Source organism: Aythya fuligula, chromosome 4 (assembly GCF_009819795.1).
Source record: "Aythya fuligula isolate bAytFul2 chromosome 4, bAytFul2.pri, whole genome shotgun sequence".
NCBI lineage: Eukaryota > Metazoa > Chordata > Aves > Anseriformes > Anatidae > Aythya > Aythya fuligula.
This window is the reverse complement of record NC_045562.1, coordinates 16302030-16322343: the sequence shown is the minus strand read 5'-3', so window position 1 is coordinate 16322343 and position 20314 is coordinate 16302030. Positions and strand designations below refer to the sequence as shown.

At 40.9% G+C, this 20314-nt stretch overlaps 1 protein-coding gene across 2 annotated transcripts in view; it reads left to right on the top strand.

The window, feature by feature from the left end:
- The first annotated feature begins 2041 nt into the window (after window positions 1–2041).
- CSGALNACT1 (chondroitin sulfate N-acetylgalactosaminyltransferase 1) overlaps window positions 2042–20314 on the top strand; it is a 44296-nt gene continuing 26023 nt past the window's right edge. The window contains exons 1-2 of one of the 2 annotated variants that reach the window (XM_032187516.1): window positions 2042–2184; window positions 2657–2725. The gene's annotated coding sequence lies outside the window, so the exon portion shown is untranslated. Of the gene's footprint in view, window positions 2185–2251; window positions 2276–2656; window positions 2726–20314 lie in introns of those variants that run through there. The other variant, XM_032187517.1, reaches the window with a different exon arrangement.

The window sequence follows — 20314 nt, the reverse complement described above, 5'->3', positions numbered from 1 at the left end:
GAGGTCTCTGACTCTAGGGCTATCTGTCATCTTCATAGCTGAATCTATATTCTGACTTTGAAACACGGGAGTTGGCCACAATCTACTTCATTTCTATAACAGCCGAAAGGAGTTCTTATTAACTGACCTAATTTTAACTGAATCATAAAATAATATAGGTTGAAAAGGACCTCAGGAGGGCATCTGGTATAGCCACCTACTAAAAGTGCAAATAACTGCAGTTTTATGCCCCAAGATTAATAAAAAAAATATATCCATTTCAAGCAAAGAGCAAACGGGATCAATTTCCTTCAGCCTGCAACTTGACAGTGATGAGCTGTGGGGAATCGGCGTTTATAGAGGGAAAGATTTAGGTTGTCCTATGAGCAGATATTATTATTAGGAGACGTGTTAAAACACTTGCCTAGCCCCTTAGCTCTAGGAAGCTGGCCCAGACTGTAGTTCCCTTCCAGGCAGCACGGACAGAATTATTAATCACAAGACACAGAGCGCCAAAGGTACGCTCACACGGCTCGAGTGACGCGGTGGCTGGAGCTTTGTGCACAGTGACTTGCCTGGGTGTGGTAAGAGCAGAATGTAGCAGCATGCTGGCTGCATCCCTGGTGCTCAAAGGGGACCTTGCGTTCAATTTTCAGGGCTAAGAGCTTAGAAAATGTTGTCTTTCGTATGTAAATTAATTGTAGCTTCCCCAGAAATGTATTCTGCTGCTTATGAAAACACTTTTTAGGGGAGAAATTCATTTTAACCTGAAAGTACTTGAAAGGAAGAAGGTTAAATTTTATTTTTTTTTTAATTTATTTTTTTCCTGTAGAAAATATTAGTAAAGAAAGAACACAAAAAGGGAGAATTTATCTCCTGGACATGCTTCCTTTCCTCCCTCTGCCTTCCTAAATGCTCAGGCTCATAATGTCTCTGTGGCAACTCTGAAAGAGGCAGAAATAGAAAAGTTCAGTATTAACCAGCTGCACATTTGTCTCTGCTTTTAATCTGCTGTGATGCTGAGAAGTCTGCTCCCTGGTTTGTGTTTGGAACAGAGGCCCTGACTTGTTCTGTTCTCCCCGCTCTTTGCAGGTTCTTCTCGCAGGTGTGCGTGGCCTTGTCACTTGAGTGGGATGTGCCTCAAAAACGTTGGTGTCTACAACTTTCCTTGGTTTGAGAAGCCATCCTAGTTTCCCTTTATAGCCAGCAAAGCCCAGAAGGCAGTTCAGCTGATCAGATAAAGACACAGATTGGGGTAGGTCGAACCGTGCACTGAATGCCTGTCTCTGAAAGGGATGCAGGGTGGTTTTCTCGGACGCGGAGGAAATCTCTGTAGTGCAGCTCTATTGACCTCTAAACAGGTTGCTCAGTTTCCATGCTCTCTTCACAGTAAATGCCCTGCTTCAGCCGCTGAAGATGCCTTCAGTCATGTAGCGGTCGTTCCCAGGAGGGCCACTTAACTCATCCCATGCAGCCACAGCTCTCTGCAGTAAACACAAAGCTAGTCAGCAGCATGTGACTAATTTCCTTTAATCAGCGAATGCTGCTTGGGCTACAGCATCCCAATGGAATTACATTAGAGGTTTCCTCTGTAAGTACTGTCTTTCAAAATTACTTTCTAACAGCACACCGAATGGCATAAGCAGGGAACAGAGTCGTGGCAGGCAGGCAGGCATCAATAGCATCCTGCTCTTAAGCTGAGGTAATGATCACTAGTTGGAATACGCTTGCATTTCCCCCAAGAACATGCAATTCTGATACATGCATGCAGGTATGTGTGTAATTACCCTCATCACCGCAGCGAAACCAGTTGAACAGCGTGTTTATAGAAACTGTCCTTAAGAGCGATTGCCTCTTGAAGGAGCACAGCTCATGTACGAGGAGTGGGACTGTCTCCAGCCAGCCCGGGGAGACGATGCTGAGAGCATATTGAAAAGCTGTCTTCAGCAGAAGCTTGCCAGTTTAACAACTCCGTTCACTGTTCCTATTGCACAGTGGGCTCTTTGACGCAACAGAAAGAGCTGCTTTTTTTTCGCTTCCTCTTAAATCCGCCTGGCCAATTTAAAGCTTGTGGATATTTCTTCCCCCTCGGGGAAAGCTTATGTGAGGATTTTCTTTTTTTAACAGTTCATTCCGTGAAACTATTTTTTTTTTATTGTTTGCTGTTAGAAAATGTTGGAGCTGAACACAAGGCTTTCTTTGCAGGTCAGTGGATGAACTCTTGACCAAAGCATTTAACATTTGAGTGTAGCTTTAGCAAGCACTGTAGTTCGGGAGGAAAAAGCAAGTTAGCAAGGTTGTATCGTTTAAGCTCATGTGTGCCTTCTGCTGGGATAGGAATCTTTTCACATCTTCCGGGACTGAGTTCTGTGCAGATAAATTTGCTGTCTTTATTCTGTAGACAAATATACCAAATTAATATTTTATTGAAAACAGGGAGATGACATCACATTTATGTCCATATTATTTAAATTCCTGAGTGTCTCTACTCTCAAAATGTAATAAACCTTACTGGTAATTTCAGGTATAAGGATTTTTGCCTTTTTATTTTGAAGCAATTGTCTTTTTGAGTGCTTTTTTACTTCTTTTCAGCATGCTTTACTGGGAAGCATGTTGCTCCTGGGCACATGCTGTTTGCAGGGAAGATAGTTATTTACTATTTTGTATTTCTTCTTAGACTGCTATCAAGAGAACTAAGAAAGGCTGTAAGCATACTGTTAATGTCACTCTTCAAGCTGTATTTGAGGTAAGGCAACCTTCTTTCCCTACCTCTGAAATTAGAATATGAAGTAGATGCAGTATTTCTTTCATGCATAGTTACTAAGATTATCGTGTTGCTATGTATTTTTCTTGTTGATAAAATGTGAATATTTGTCACAAAACCTTGCCTGTGACACTTGAAATCCTATATTTTTATTTCATCAATAGCTATTGCATTTCTGCATGTTTCTATTAGCTAGTGTACCCTAGATTAATGATATATCATTTCTGCAATTGCTTTGGTTTTCTCCTCTCTTATTATTACATTAAGTGTGTGAGTGGATTTCTTGCCCTGGGTAGGCAATTGTTATGCAAACTTTGTAAAACTGAGTTACAGATTAGTTCCACTGTGAATCACTTTCCTTGTAAGCCGATGACTTTTATGGTAATGTTTAACATAAGCAGAATTGTTTTCAAACACACAGGGCACCGTTGGTGTATTCTTTTTTAATAGGACTCTAAAATAAAGGTCTAGAAAATATATTGATTCCTATCATGGTGTTTATTTCCTTCTCCACTTAACGTTGCCTGTTAGGGGAAGTATATCGCTCTGAAACATTAAATCATTATTGCGACAGTTCAGGTGGAAGGTGTCACCGCAACCCTGGCCATATGCAACTGCAATGAAAATGGAATTGGTAGAGGATACCACTGCTAAGGATTTCTGAGTAGTGTCTGGGGAATTAGAAAATAATACTATTTGTTTTTCTCTTCAAGCAATTTAAAATGTTGCCATTCAATGGAGGTTAATTTTTCTTCTGCCTATTTCTGTAGCAGTGTTACAATTCTTCAGTGCACCATTTTGACATGATTTCTCTAATTTCATTGCTATTTAAATCAATTCATCTGGATATTTGTGGCATCTCTTACAAGAGAAATCATTTTAAGGCAGACGTGCTGTACTGCAGATTCAGGAACCTTCTTCGTTTAGAAAATCATCCTAAATCTATCTTGTTTGGTTTCGCACATCTCTGAAAGTTTGCTGTTTGAATTGCAAATGATGGTGGCTTCATTCAAGACATCTGTTTTAATGGTTTGTCAGGAGGCTTTTCACATAGGATGGGGTAGGGAATGATATAAGTTAAGTTGCAAAGCTATAGTGAATTATTTTCAAGCTTACAGAGTAAGAACATTGACTTTTTAAGCATTTATAGTTTACTTGAATAAATTATTTCAAAGGTGGTGTTAAAGCCCATTAAAGCTCACTTTTCTTTAATCAGAAATGTTGCACTAAATCTTAGCATTTTGTCGTCTGTTTCAGGGAGTTACAAATTCATATCATGTCACAGTGCAAGTACACAACTTATGTCTGCCACCTGTTTTACACAGTCTAAAAAAGCTTATTCGCTACCACTGAATATATCTCATATTGCCTTAAGAACCTTAAAATGAAGCAGTAATAATAAAGCAATGTTGCCATTATATAACACATTTTCTGAAGCCTGTTGTCAACAAATTACATCAATCTCTGGTGCACCATCACTGGCAGAGGGTGTGTGTAGGGCATCACTTTGCCAGAAAGCAGGAGTGGGGAAGGAGGGAAGGTGTGGTTGCCTTGGTGTGCTCCTTCAGATCTTTGGATCAATGTGATTAGCATGCCTAATCTATTTCTACTTAGTTTATACTAGAAAGGTTTCTTTACCCCGTCTGATGAGTTTGATCCTCTTCTGACAGCATTTTCATGCTTGCACGCAGCTTACCTGTCAGGTCACATTGATTGGAAAGAGCCTATTTGTGAGTCCCCCTGAGGTACCTCTCCGAGAGAAAACCCCATCACACTGTGGCTTTGGGAGCATACCTCAGGTCACTTTAAGATTCTTGAGGAATCCCTCATTCAGATGTCTTTTCAAAACTGTTCAGGCTGGATGGCTGCGGTGTTTCGTCCCCAACCCCACCCCATTTTGTGCCTTGTGCCATGGAGCCTGCCTCAGCATGTTGTATGTATGTCTCCATGGTCTTGTAGCCTGTGGACTTGGGTTTTTGAACCAATTGTGCATTGATGTTACAAGGGCAGAAGCTGTGCTCCTGATGGAGTCCTGGGAGGTGAGGTCAACCTGGCAGGTATAAAGCAGAAAGACGTGGTCAGAGCCAAGCGATTGTGATCAGCTAAGTTTTCTCTTTATAGATTTGGTTCTGGTTGCCCAATGTCACCGTATAAAAAGTTTATCATCAAATAAAACCTATAAACACTTCTTCCAAAAACAAGGCATTTTTTCCATCACCTTTTTATTTTAAAAATGAGAAAATCACAGAATCAAATGGAACTGTCTTTACTGGCAGGGTGGTCAAACAGCAACTGCTCCAGAGTGAATGGCTTAATTTGAGGGGAAGGTCATGTAAGGAGACGAGGGGAAATGCAGAAAGGCCGCGTTCTGGGAAATGGTGTGGATAGGCACATGAGTCAGAAGGCTGCTCAACAGAAGATAAACAGTAGTAACACATGGCTCTGCGCTGAGGATGAGCCCACTGAAGCAGGTGATGGGTTAGAAGACTTGTGGAGCATAAACTGAAGAGCTCATGGGCCAAAGGGTAGAAAGAAATGGATCTGTGTCACATGTGGCAAATTTGCTTTCCCTTTATTTAGGGTGCACGTATTTAAGCCTGACTGCCTCGTGGTGTGCGTTCCAGACTGGCTGTGAAACTGCAGCCTGTGAGGGCCTCTCGGCACTGTTATAATATTACTAAAAAGGAGTCAAGTCTGAAGTCATGTCTTGGTCTGCAGAGAAGCCTCTGGCACAATGCCACGCTGCTGGAAGGCTTGCCTGAACCCCGGTGGTTTTGCTTATTCATGTGATTGAGTGGGACCCTTTCATTGCGACTCGATTGCATTTAGGCTCAAGAATAAAGGCTTGGATAAAAATACCACGCACTGAATGTCTCCCACAGCCTCCAGGGAGCTGGAGCAGCTCAATGGCAGTTGTCAGCATCTGCTTCGAGAAATGCTGTGAGCCTGTTGATCAAGCTGAAAGCACTTTACTCCTTGTGTTCTACCTCAGCTGCAACAAGGCACCAAAAGTTAGGGCCATGGTAGCAGGTTTCCACTCGTTTCAGTTCATTAACTGCTCATTTAGGCTATGGCTATAGGTAGAAACCGCTGAGAGGTACAACAGGCCTCTCTTTTTGTTTCACATCTTTGTTGAAAAACAGAGACAAGGCAGCCTGGTCTTCCAGGCAGTGTGCTTGGAATTCTTGATTGTGATATTCTTTGTGTGGGTGCCTGCTTTTACGTTTCTTGTGGCTGGCAGGCATCAGAGAAGTCAATGGTGAGGCATCAGAGACTTTGCAGGTTCATTTTGTGTTGTTTTTTTTTTTTTTTTTTCAAAAGTACTAATTTTGAGTCTCTACTTTTGAAGGGTCAGCAGTGCAACCACTTCTAACTATGTTTAATTACATGGGCAGAAAAAGAGGATTGTGGGTTATTTACATCACCTCCATAGACTGTCAGAGACAACCCAGACCATATTGCTTCCTTCCTTTACTAGAACTATGGACTTGTAATATTCAGCTCTGTAAAATCACAGAATCATAGAAAATCCTGAGTTGGAAGGGAACGATATGGATCATCAAGTCCAACTCCTGGCACATGTCACAAAATGACTGTTTTACCCTCCTGCATTCTTTATTCTGAAAGCAATGGTTTACCTGCTCAGTTTTTGGGCAGTTTTGGGTTCTGTTTTCTGGTTCATCATCAACAGGTTTATATTATTTATATTATTTCAGGCAAGATGGTAACACACTAACTGTTCCATGTTGAGCACCACGAAAACTGGCAGGAGAAGTGTTCGTAAGACTGCACTAGCATTATACATGATGTACAAGTAGCGTTTAACACTTGGGTTTGCCCTAAATTCCAATAAGGTGCAATTCTGCTGCCCCACTAAAGCTGTCTAGCCATTTAGCCAGCTTAATTTGTGGCTCGCTCCCAGCTCAAGAGAAGGGGTTTGCAGAGGTGGAGTGTAATAGTAGCTGGATTGCATGAAGTAACTCAAGCATCCCAATAAGCTCCTTGTTGCAAATGGTGTCTGTGAGCAAGACTAGGCACAGTCTAGCAAAGAAGTTTGGGCAGGGGAAAACAGTAGGAACAAAATTTGTGGTAAGTTTTCACCTTCAGCAGCAAGTAGATAGACAAATGATAGCTTTCGTTTCCAAGTCTGTCCTGTGATGAAGTGAGCTACCCTCCATGCATACATGGGTAGCCATAGTCTTCATCTTGTGTTGACTTGAAAACAGGGAGACAAACACCAGCCACTTGGACACGGGCATCACCCTCGTGTTCAGAAAGACTAGCAGAAGACTGATAGAAACTATTGAAACACTGGGGGTTTTCTTTTCATTTTTCTTCTCCATTGTGTGACTAACTGTGATCCTGAAAATTACTGGCAAGATGATGTGGAACAATTTGCACTCTTCCAACCTTGGAACAGCATGCAAAGACCCTTGGGAACCGTTTCTCCTGGAGAGGATTGAGGCAGCACTAGGCTTCTGGCTTGCTATTTCGGAGAAACTTTTTTTAAAGCTAAGGCTATAAATAGTTGACAGTTCTTAAACTAAATAATTCTGTTCTCTTCCTCTCCAGGGTGAGAAACTGGATCCAGATTTTCAAAGCCTGCAGCCAGATACCAATATTAATAATTTGTATGTAATGTTGCTCAGGTTTTGAGGAAATTCTCTTATAGTTTCTGTTTTGTGAGCTCCCAAGCACATACACTAAAACAAGTGGTTTCAGTGGCTTTCATGTGTTATTAAGATGGTTGCTGGTTTCTGTTTCCCTTGTAGCTTTTTCTGGGATTCAGATGGTGAAAGGTAAGATGCTGTATCTCCTACACTGCCATTTCTGCTACAAAGGTACTTTGACTACTTTTAAGGGGGTAGTGAAGCAGAGTCGTTAGTCCTGTGATTTCAGTCCTTATATACTTTAAGAGTTCTTTTAAGTCTTCTTCTCTATGAATTTCTGTTGAAGATAGCTATTAAAGTGCTGGCCATGGTGATCAGAGCATAATTAGGTAGCGTTGCATGTGCCAGAGATCAGCGTTAATCACTCAGTATTGGAACAAAGGGGCTTCCAGTTACGAAGGATGCACTGTGTGCATTTCTGTTTTTACCTTTATTAAAACAGTCACCCAACAGGGCTGTTAGGTTACAACTCATACAGTTCAGACAATGCCATCCTTCTTCTCTCAGAATATGTCTGTCTCTATTTGGGATCTTTGCCTTTATGTTTCCTACAACCAGTGTTTTCATTGACATTTACAGTGAACACATAGGTGCTGACGTCCTTCACAGTGGGAAACTTTGAGTAGCATGGATTTGAAAAGGAGAAGCTTTACCCTGGCACATCAAACAGTCTTTCCTGTGTGCACTTTTAATGTGGAGCCGGTACCTAAGAAAACCACTCCTTTTCAGTTAGAGTAGTCTGGAAATAGAAGTAACAGTTTTGAAACACACTTTTTACAGGAAACTTTTTTTTTTTTTATGGGAAAGTGAAGCCTCTTGTGTTTAGGGAAGAGATTTTGAATTAACTTCGGAAACTTTATAGAAAGCAATTGGTAAAATATACAATGGTGTGTATTGTGGAACAGGTTACCAACACTTGTTTTCTCTCATCAGATTGCTATTAAATTAACAAAATAAATCTAAGGTGGATATGTAACAAATCAGAATATCGATTTATCCCAGTAAACTGAAATTCAACTAAATAAAAATATTTTAAGTTTCATTCATTATGGAAGTGGTGTTTCCTACCTTAGAAACTACTGTAGGGATTAGAGTCAAGGGACAGAAAAAAGCCTAAATGTCACTTATCTTCCAGTTTACAGGACAGTACAAGGTGAATCCATGAGATAAAGCATGGTGGTGGGATCCTGATGTTTTCTACTTCTTAAGTGAGCCAAGTATTTATATTTATGAAGGAATTAATAAGCTATCCCACAAATATTCCAGCTTTCTCTAAGATTTGTTCAGGAAATGAAAAGCACTTATGTAATGTTGAAGGAATGAAAGGAAAAATTCATAGCATTAGAGAAGGGAAAATAATCCTTGACTCTAAAATGCTCAGGAACTAGCTTTACCAAGAAACTAGTTTGTTACAGCTGTAAAGTGCATGAAAACGTGTGTTTTGAGAGCACATCTCAGAACCTGTTCGTATAATAAGGACCCTTAATTTTCAGATGTGGCCAAAAGAGTTTAGAACAGTGTGTGCATGTGCCTTTGGACTTGTCCAAATATGGTTTAAACTTTTCCTGCCTTGGTTCTGGATGTGATCTAAATTGGAGTTAGGAATAAGGATTTAGCAATCCTGTTTCACCTCTTTCCTAGGATGACAGACTTTAAGAGCTTTTGAAAAGACTTCTGCATCAGTGTTCGAACCCTCAGGCCTTTTATTAAAGTCATCTCTATTTGTTTTTTAATCCCTATCACCAATGCAAAGGATTTTTCACTTGTTTGATGTAACAATTTGACTTTACTTGCAGGCAGGTCCACCATACCCATTATCTGGGCCATTCCTCCTATATATTTGTCTAGGATTCCCAATTATTTCCATATTCATTGAGTGCCATTACTATGCAGCCAGGTGAAACAGGCAGGTTGTCCAATGTCTTTTCCGCTCCAGGAGTACTTTAATCAGAGAGCACCTGCATGATTTTTTTTTTCAGAGAGCCAAGCTGTGTGCCAGGTAATCTGTAGCAATTAACATCTTTATTAAAAAGGATTAGGCATTTCATGCCATTCTGTGCTTCTGTAACTTGTAGTGCAGCAAATAGTACTGTCTTGACGTGTTTTTTTTTTCCTAATATGCATGAATTAAGTCTGTTAGAGGAGATTTAGGAAAGCGGATGGGTTATATACATATATAGATAAATACAGACACAGGACTGTATTTATATCATAAGAGAATGAGTTTCAAAGCTCTGGGGTCCTGCTCTCTAGCTGAGATTGTTGATCACTATGGTATTTGCTTTACAGAGGTGCTGGTACTCATAGTGAAGGTACAGTCTATTTCTTTAGTTTCCCTAGAGAGATTCATCCTAAATTTAAAAAAAAAATAAAATAAAAAATCAGTCTTATAGAAGGTTGATAACAGTACATTCCCACCAGTATAAGCTGTGAAAGATTTCAGCTTTCTTAAAACAGCAAGGGAGGGAATTAGAGGTGAGGAAAGAGTCTTCAGGGACTCCTTTGCATCCGCTATAAACTTTGTCTTGGTTGACTAATGTGCTCTTCTCCAGAGAACCAGAGAGATAATAGGTGAGTCTCTTCTGTTACAGGAAAGCTTCGGTCCCTGACAGTTTCCTTCCTTTCAGCACCCCCCCACACTTTGTACCTGGGGTAAACAGGCTTCTTAAATTAATGTCTATTGACAATGTAGTCAGTGGGGAGGGCAAATAACCTACCCTCTGGAGGATTCCAGTATTTCACACTGAGGTTTTGGAGACGTAGTATTCAGCATATTAATAATAATACTAACTCATACACTGCTAGGGTTGCATTTAGATTGTCAAGTTCCAAATGTCCTCAAGTTCAGTGTCTAGTTTAAGTCAGCTGGCTGGGTTTTCATGACACGCTGCAAAGAGAGGAAGCCACAGAGTGTGGTTTCATCTGAAGTACAAATGTACTTGTGATTTCTTTCACTATATTATTTCAACATGTCATTGTTGTCTTAGCTACAGTTGGAAATATGAAGAAACAGACAGTGAAAATGACTTGCACAGGATCCTGTTGCCTCTAGGAAGGAGACCTTGCTTGCGTAGGCTGGTGTTCATTCCGGTGACATAGTTGTGTACATACCTGTCATCTACCAATTTATCAGAGCTGTCTTCCAGACCAATTTATAGACCCTTTTGCGCTAAGAAAGAGGCTGAAACCTGCACGTGGTAACCCAGAAAGTACAGTATTGTGTTGGAAAGACTCTGACATGCTCCACTTTAGTCACCTCAGTGCGGTGAGAGAGCTTTTGCTCTTTCTTCAGAACATCCTTGTGCGTTTACTTGTAAGGCTTCTTTCAAGAGAGGGCTTATTTCCAAGTGATGGGGACTCTAGTATAATATTTGTTGTGATTCGCAGGGGGAAAAACAGCTGATGTCTCTGATATCTAAGATATATTGATATCTAATATCTAAGTCAAAACTAAGGCGAATCTGCATTTGAATCCTTGTAGGCTGCAGTTAGAATTGTGCCTTAGCCAGTCTTCCAGACTAAAACTGACATGAAGCTGCTTTTGGTTTCATGTAACACAGAAGTTCCAAAACAGCAAAGTTATTTCAGACGTTGCTTAGGTGACACAAGAGATAACATAGAAGTGAAAAGCTTCCGTCCTGCCCAGTACATAGTTCACCTAAGCCTAGGGTGCTGAGCTGGGTTGTGACTTTATGGGTGCAGGTGTGTGTTCTTGCTGCCTCTAACTACATGCACGAGAAAGAAGGCAGGGAAAACTTCAGCTGAACAAAAGCATTGTGAACAAGTTTGGGAACAGCCTTGTTCCAAAGGATCCCCGCTGCTGCTTCTGTCAGTGACAGTACGTTACAGCCTTTCTCACTGCTTTTTACTTTACTCTTGCCTTTCTGCTGTGATTTTCAACTTGCTTAATTAATAGTAAATTTGGTATAAATGTCTGTACAACTACAGGGTGGGATGACAAGACTTGGGGTGGTACTGTGTTGCTCCTCCTCACTTAGCCATACTCTTTTCCTGCACCCCTATTCAGCTGTTTTGTGTTTTGCCTTCAGGATGTTTTGCACAGCTCCAGGAGGTTTGGGGCTATTGCTGATAGGAGTATCTAAGCTGAGCTTAGTGAAATGAAGTGAATGGGCTCGATCTCCCTTCATGAACCTGTTTTCTGCAGCACAGTTTCAGCAGATATCACTGTACCAGCCTGGTTTCTACTACCACTTTAAGGAGATACCAGTGCTTTACAGCTGGATGGATAGATCCTAGAGAGTGAGTATCTTTTGAGAGTTCCCAATAAATTGAGTCACTGTCAATATACTGATTGCTCTCCCCTCTAATAACCCTGCATAATCTTGAATATAACTTCCAGTTTTTAGCTGTGACACTCTGGACTGCATACAGACTCTTGCATATCCTGAATCCTCTCATTTTTGCTCTGGACATAAAGGTGTGGAAATAAAAGGCTCTTTCTTCTCCCATCATCAGTTTCTCTCTGTGTTCTGGCTTCATCTAGAGGAGCAGTTTGCAACCTTTAGGCTGTGGATTCCTGGAGCACGTGGGATGCTACAGAGGCAGGCTGTGGCAGGTGACTGTAAATTCAGCAGCGTGCTTGTGTGGGTTTCCTGGTAGAAATTTTGTCACTGCTGGACACTTAGTATGGTTTGAAAATAAAGATGCATCAAAGTAACACCATTCTCATGCTGGGATATTCCTGTAAACACCATTGTCAGTACTGTACTCTCTGTTCTCATCTCTCAAATAGTCCTGTTCAATGCTCAGACGTGCTGACTTATACTGAAGTCCCATTTTCTGGTGGGTTCAGGTGATTGAAGCTTGACTCCTGCTGATACAGGACAGAGAGCTACTGTATGCTGGCATAATTTCTGCCTTTTTGGTGCTCCACAGTGTGCCTTCATAACTGTTTCCAGGACACAAGCTCTCACGCTGAACATCTGCGTCAGCCCAGGTTTTCACAAAGCTGAGAGCCTCCCTTTTAGGTTGGCCTAAATCATGCTGTACTTACCACAGTAATTTTCATCTTTCCTGCAGCACTTCAGCATGGTGCTGAAGTGCTTTTTGCCTCTTTCCAGGGTTCATTTACATCAACTTTTTCCTCTGTTTCAATGTTTGATTAACAGTTTACATAACTGTACTTCAATGCTAATTGCATTATCTATGAGTAATCCAAGACATACAAACATGATTTTCAGTGGTATAGTAAAATGGGTAGGAAATCTGCTTTGTCTTCATAAATATATAACACATTGTAATTTGTGCAGGATAGATTGTAAAGTTTCTGAAACATGGAAAATAATCATCGATTCCTGTGAAGAGATGTTGGGGGTGCTCAGCAAAGCAGTGCAGGTATGTGTCTGGGACCTGGACTGCCACACTGTGGAGAGAAGCAGAATGAGGTTGGCACAGATCAAGCAGGTAACACTGATAACCTACAGGGAACTTCTCATTGTATAGAGAAAGGAATTTTGGGTTCAGTGTTTTGGGGACAGGTTTTTGTCCCTGGGTATTCCAGGAGCTCAGTTAGGAATCTGGACTGCTGAGTTGGACGTGGCTTTTGCTCACGGCGGAAAGGTAAATCCAAGCCAGAAGATTTCTCAAAAAACGATTCTTCCAGATGGCTAGTGGGATATGTAGGCTGTGGTTTGACCTTATTTTTCATGCTGTGTTGCTGCTTACCATGGCAATGGGGACATGAGGAAAAAGCTGGTGGTAAATAGTGATACTTTGATTCACCTGCACCCCTGACAGATGGGGAAGAGTCTCTGGAGCACAGATCTGTGGGTCTGGGAGGAAGGCAGAATGATCAGAAGTGTGTAAGGAGACAGAAAGCAGGACAGAGGCCAGAACAAAAAGTTTTTAAGTGAAGGTATGTAGGGATGCATCTTTTCTGACACCTGTTGTTTTGTTTTGTTTTGTTTTGTTTTTTCTCCCATGGCTTATTAAGTTTCTGTGAGCAAATAAAAGATGTTCTCTCTCTGGTGTAGCCTGGCTGAGTCACTCCATTTCATAACAGTCACAAGTGCCCAGAAAACTTGTTGTAGCTGGATTGAGGCCCACAGGGACTGGCTGAGATAAATAAACTCAGTAGAAAGGGCCTCCTAACCCAATGCCATAGGAAGGGTCAACGCCGAGGGTCCCTCGCTTGTGGAGACTGTACAGGGAAAACAGGAGAATCACTTGAGCAAGGCTCCCACTTTGGGCCTTGTTTCTGCTCTGAGGCTGTCTTGATGCTCTCTGCAGATTTGTAGGTCTTGAACACGTGTTTGGTTGGTTGGTTGTTTTTTATTCAAACATATTTCAGAATCCAAACCAGCTGCTGCAGTTCCTTCCCTTCAGCAGAACCGCTTCAAGCCATGCTGTGGTTTTGTGGCTCTTTGTAGCTGGTAGCGTGCTCACAGCTGATTTCTTCATGACGTAGGGTTATTTTAGCAAGTTTGGGACTAGATGATTCTAAGAGGTTTTTGCAAATGCCCTTGTCTCTCCCTCCTCATGTCTTCCTCCTGTACATGTTTGTCCATCCCTCCAGCAAAGTATAAGGATAAGGTATGTCCCCAGCTCAGGTGTACCAGGGCTTAAGGACAGCACAAGCTCTGATTTAACCCAGTCCCTTCCAGTTTCTAGAATGAAGTTCTGGGGTTTGAACGTGTGGTCTGTGTATTCACAAGCGTGTGGCTTGTTTGTATGCATGTGGTCTGAGTGCTCAGCACCTGAAAATCAGAGCCTGTAAACAGCCCACTGCATTAGGAAATCTAGGCTGTGCTGCTTGTTTATTTCAAGTATAAATGTCATCTTGGCAGGCAATACATCTCCTCCCTTGTATATACAAAGTTCGTAATTTGATGGCTGAGCTTAAATGGCGTATGTTTGGTAATGAATTTTAAAGTTTTTGTGTTCTTTAGTGAGTGTGTGCACGTAATGCAAAGACACAAAGCCAAGTTTGTGTTCTTTGAAACTGCTTTCAGATGTACTTTCACAACGTATCTGTTGAGCTAAGCAGAGGGATTTGACATAAAGATTGAATAGGTGAATTGTGGAGGAAAATTACCATGTTTATTGTAATTTTCAATGAAGTTAGTGTAGGGGCTGTTCGAAGTAGTGGCTCCTGGCTGTTGCATCTTGTCAGATGGTCTGCTTGCGGTGTTCATAGCCTTTACTACTAGCATACTGATATTTTGGACTGACACAATACTTGACAAAACATCAGTGCCAGAAAAAAAAAAAAAACAAAACACAAAAAAAAAACAGATTGTGATTCAGTAGTTAATACTGTGCTACGTCTTGGAAAAACATCTTAACAATCTTCTTGAAAATGATATAAAAGTGACCACAAAAAATCATTATGGCACGTAACAATAATTTAGTTTTTCCATTTAGATCATACATAAATGCTCTCTATTTTTTTCTTCCAAGGAATTTTGGAAATAAGACTAATCCTAGCTGTCCCAAAGCCTGTAGAGATTGATGGCATTCCAGAATAAATGGGAAAGCTTATAGAGAGTGCATTTTTACAGGAAAAAAAGTAGCAAAGGGTGACTAAAAGTATCCAGACTTGAGGCTCTGAAAATAATTTTTGTTGTATCTGCTGAGGCTATGAAACATACTTGTGAGGTGTGAAAAGGTCTGATCAGAGGTGTGAAAAGGTTTACTTTCCACTGCAACAGCTGACTTGTTTTCAGTAAGAAATTATCATTTGCAAATTTTCTCACTTAATTTATCAGTAGTTACTGATTTCATCTGTGTGACTTCCTCATTTTATCTGAGGTGTTTGTAAGCTGTACTGTCCGTATTCTCAACATTGCTTCTGTTTTGCACAGGGGGGAGAGGTGCTTTGTTCCCTGTGTTTGCTTTACCTGTTGCAAAGGAAGCTGTGTCATGATGTTTTTTTTGTTACAGTAAAACTAGTACTGGGTGTTATAAATGTTCTTCTTCTAGCATCATGTCATTACCTTGGCACTCCTTGGGGAACTTTCCTTTTCCAAAGGAAAACATTTCCAGTGACCATCACAGCAATATTCTTTTGGGGGATTGCCTCTGCCCCCATATTTTCATCTCTCTCTTTAATGAAATTGAAATTCTAGTTTCATTTTCATGGTACACCTTCTCCTTTCTTTCAGGTAGCCTGCCTGAGCAATGGCTTTGGTTGTGTGAGAGACATCATCTAATTACATCACTGCTGTGCAGGTCCTGCCCTGTCACAGGCTTTAGAAAGACTTCTCAGTTTTCCTAGTGATGGATGCAGTGTTTCCAGCTGAGGCTGACCAGGTGTTTATATTCCCAGAAAACAGGGAAGCCAGGGTCTTCAAGATTATGTGCTTTTGGTGTTGAAAGTTTTTAGCTGAAAAAGCTGGGTTGTCTTCCACGGGCATGGTGGAAGCATTTTCTGGTAATTTTGTGATTTTTCCTTGACTTGCAGACTGAAATAGATTAAGTCTTAGAACAGACCTCTCTAATGAATATAACCTGCCTTCTGTGGCATGCTTCCAAAGCGTGGATTTGGGCTGAGATAGAGCTGTGTTTTGCCAGTACTTACGAGCATGATAGTGGTAGAACTTTGCATCTTTGCAGATAATGAAGTGTGCTTCTAAGAAATGCTCCATCGCATGAGTGGAGTGTGTTCTCAGGAATGTCTCGTAGCTTAAATTACTCTGGAAAGGGAGGCTGCCTAAAAGCAAATCTTTCTACCCATCCTGGTAAGTTCCCTTGACTTATGCCTCCCTCTGGCTGGGCGTAAAGGAGTCTCTTTTTATATCTAGAGGGATCTTCATGTGCAGTTCAGCAGCTGAGGGAGGTTTTCAGCTGCTCCTCTTTGTGAATCTTCTTTTCCCTGTGCTAATGGATATGGTAGGGCCTATCCTATAAGTGCATCCTGTTTTTTTTTGTTTGTTTGTTTGTTTTTTTGTCTGAAGCTGTACTCCTTAAACCTCAACTTCCCACTCATTTATAAGACTATACAAAAGTAAATTTCATGAGGCATCTCCTGGAAATCAAGGAGAGTGGTGGGTTGAACTTCCACCCAGAAAAGGTAGACACATCAAAATAGTGTTGCTGAGGGTGTGAGCTTCTTCAGAGAAGAAAATGCAGAATGATACTGAAAGACCCTAACCAAGGTATTTGCCTCTCATCTGCTACTCAAATTCCTTCTCTTTGCCACCATATGACAGATTCATGTGAAATTTCAGATCTGCTGAGGAACCTTCCTGTTTAGCTGCATTATGTGCACAGAATTTTGTTTTAGGCTCCTAATTTTAAAGACTAAGTGCCTGATGAGATTCTGGAGGAGTCCCAATTTTAAGGTATTTGTCACTTTATTTCTCTCTTTTTCTTTTTCTTTTTTTTTTTTTTTTTTTTTTTTTTCTGGGATGGTGTCATAGTTTGTAGCATAGCTAAGGTTTCTGGGCTGATTGCCAGCATTAAAATATAGTTTCAATATGAGCCAGGCCTGCTTTGTAAGGGTTTTTGAAAGGGTCTGTGGATCTCTTTCAGAGAATGGGCCAATAACTGGTGTTTGATGCCCTGCTGTTGCAATAGGGGACCCAACTGGACCTGCCTTCCATGGTGCAAAGTGCAGAACAGTAAGAAGATCTTTGTTCTGGAGAGGTTTACCATGCAGAAATCCAAAATGGGTAGAAAGGAGTGCTCAAAGAGTGCCAGGAATCTGTGGAGCTTTCACCTGGCACAGACCCCACTGCCTGTGAGCCGGCCTTTCTGGGGGAACGTGCCCAGAGCCCACGTGGAGCAGCTGGCTCTGCCATCGCTGGTAATGATGGCAATATTTGCTACCCGAAGTTGGGGCGAGATGGCTTTATTTAACCATCTGTTTGCAATAGATTCACACCGTTTTTTCTGTTATCCACAGATTATTTTATATTCCATATGCCACACTTTGCTGTTCTAACAACTTCTCAAAGGATTGCTATTTTTAGACCTGCAATAATGGATATATGCACGACTCTTCAGCTAGCGAGCAGCTTGTTAGCTCAAACTGGTGCCTGGTGGTTCTTGCATTTCTTATATTTAGCATCAATTATACATTTTTAAGTAGAAGATCTAAGATAAAGCAGAAACAGGTGTATAAAACCAAAGGAGGGGTCGAGAACATCTGTTTTTCTTTATTCTTTGCCTTTTCTTAATGATTTTACTCATATTTCAGTGCAAATGGGCAATTTTCTGGACATTCATTTTACTACATCTGTTGGCTACAACATGTCACGTTACTGCCACTGCTCTGAGTTGCATCCTGGTTGTTCCATGAGGACAGCTCTTGTATTCCTAGATGCAAGCCCTGGGTTGAACTTGCCTGCTGTTACTTCAGAGCCCAAAAGCAGTGTGAGCTGAGTGCAGCTTGGGCATGTTGGTCTTTCTGCAGATGTACCGTACTGTCGCACTGCACAGGCTGTGGGAGACATCCAGGATGAGCAGCTGGAGTCAGGAGAAAAACGAATAAGCAGTAGGACGCTGCTGGCAAGTCTGTGTTTCCAAATTCTCAGGAGGCTTCCCACTTCCTGGCCCATTCCCTCTGTTGAAGCTGTGGTCTTCTGCAGTCATGAATACCCTGTAATTATATAAACTAGGTTTGTTGGCTTAGTGTGACGCTGCTTACACATAGCTCTGCAGTGAAATTGTGTTGAGCGGGTGACCAGGGGAGCGTTTGCCCCAGCCAACCGTAGGCATGAAGAAGTACTAATCAAGAGGAGTAGCTGGTAGAAACGGTTGTCTTATTAAAGAGCTTTACCATGCAGCACTTACACAACTTGTGGAAGTGTGTGGCTGCCCTAACGAGGGAGGAGACAGGAGAATACCAACTTTGAAGTGTTGGATGATGGTAAGGATTAGAACAAGAATTAAAACAGGGTCAAAAGTCCAGAGAAGCAATGATGTAATGCAATGTTTCCCCAATAGGAGAATTGTTTCTTGTGCATGTCTGTTATAAAGTAAAAGCTTACTCTTAGGGAATCATTCAGTCATCAAAATGACAAAGGTCAAAATTATTTCCCTTCTATGAAAGATTTTCTTTTGCCTTCCAGAGCACTTAATATTCTCTGGGAGAGGCAATACAGACCATAACATGAATGGATGGCTGATCTGCTCTTACCTACGTTTTTCTTCAAAAACACAGGAAATTCCCTCAGCTTCTTCAGCATAAGTGAAGCTTTTTTGTCAAGCTGACAATGCAAATTCAAGTTGGGTTGGTTTTTAAGGTTTTGTGCATAACAAAGGAGCAAAATGACCACGATCCCCTGTGCATGCTCTTACTGAGAGCTTAATATTTTTTTCTATTATAGTTTTATTCTAAACTAGGTATGAGTGGCTTGTTTTATGTGCTCCATGTCCACACGCTGACACCATTTGCTCTGATTTTATTCTTTCCTATAGGATCTTTCAGCTGGTGTTTTCCACCTAACACCTTCCCCCCAGCAGTTGCCACCTGCTGTTCACCTACTTTCCTTTCTCTGTCAGGCAAGAAAGCGTTAAACTCTCTTGTCATTTGTTCTTAAAATCCCGATATTGGAAAACTCTGCCTGTTAAATCGACTGCAGCTAGGAAAAGGAGATGCTTTCCCATCAATAGAAGAAACATTTTTTAGGGACCATTGAAATAGTTGTAGTGAGACATTTTGTTGCTGTTTCACTTCCCAACAGCTCTTCCTAATAGCTCTTGTCAAACTAATTCCATCCTAATACATGTAGAACAATGCTCAGAAAGGAGCTGCTGGAGGTATAACAATACAAGAAATATGGGTCTAGGTTTGAAATCCTTCAGGTGTTTAACTAGTGTGAAAGGATTTCCATCCCTGAAGTGTGAGATTGTCGAAAATTTATTCACATCTACACTTCAGCTGAGTGCTTTTAAACAAGAAAATTAATAGGAATAATCAGTTATCAGAATAAGGACCTGAAGCCTGTAGACCTGTGATTCACTACCTGTGAATCTGTTGCACGGTTACAGAAAGCCCCTTGCAGAAGCAACTGGGACAGAATGTACACTTCTAAGAGACTACAGAAAACAGACACATTTCATTTTGCATGGGTTAGAAAACTGGCAGACTAGAGGACACTGGCTTGGAGGCGGGAATATCTTTCTCTGAGTTAAACTGTGGGTCCTCTTTGAAAATGGTAAGATTTTATATTCTACAGAAACGTGTTTTTAAAAGGAGGGGAAAGGAGAAATCTGTAATGGCACAGCAGTGTTTTTCCTTCTTATTTCATTAGCTTGTGTAGCTGTGCCAGCACGCATTCTAGCCAATCTTTGTTAAAATAAAAAATAATGCTATCATTTGCAGGCAGGTTTCCATATGAACAGAAACAAAGACTCAGTAGCAAGAAGCTTCATCAAATAAGGAAATCTCTTTTCTTCAAATACTCTGGTAGGTTAAGATAATTATGCTTTGTTTCTATTCTGTTTTCTGAAAACCTTTATAAATGCATTTTATTTCAAGGAAAGGTTCGCTTTAAAAAGATAATCTTTTTTGTTTTTGGTTTATTTTCTTAAAAAAAAAAAAAGAGAAAAAGTTGCGTTTGCATCAACTTTGAGACACAACTTGTTAAATCAAATCAAGCCAGATACCACTGTGGTAAAATGAGAAAAAAAAAATGTTATACTGTAAGTTCACATTGTGGGTATTATTCCATAAGTTTGCATGAAATGTGCTTTGCTTCTGATGGAAGCCTGAAGCTGTTGTTTTAAGAGAGATGCTCTTTGGAACCTTTCAGGAAATGCTGACCTGACTACAGGGTGTACTTCTATGTAACAAAAGGAAAAAGAAAAAAATCTGGCTTTTGCTGGCAAGGAAAACTGGCTTTACTTTTGTCATCAATCAGCTCTGGGTTAAAGAAAGAGGATGCCTCTTGGGTGAACTCTTAAAATTTAACACATTTCTAGCTGAAGAGCTGGT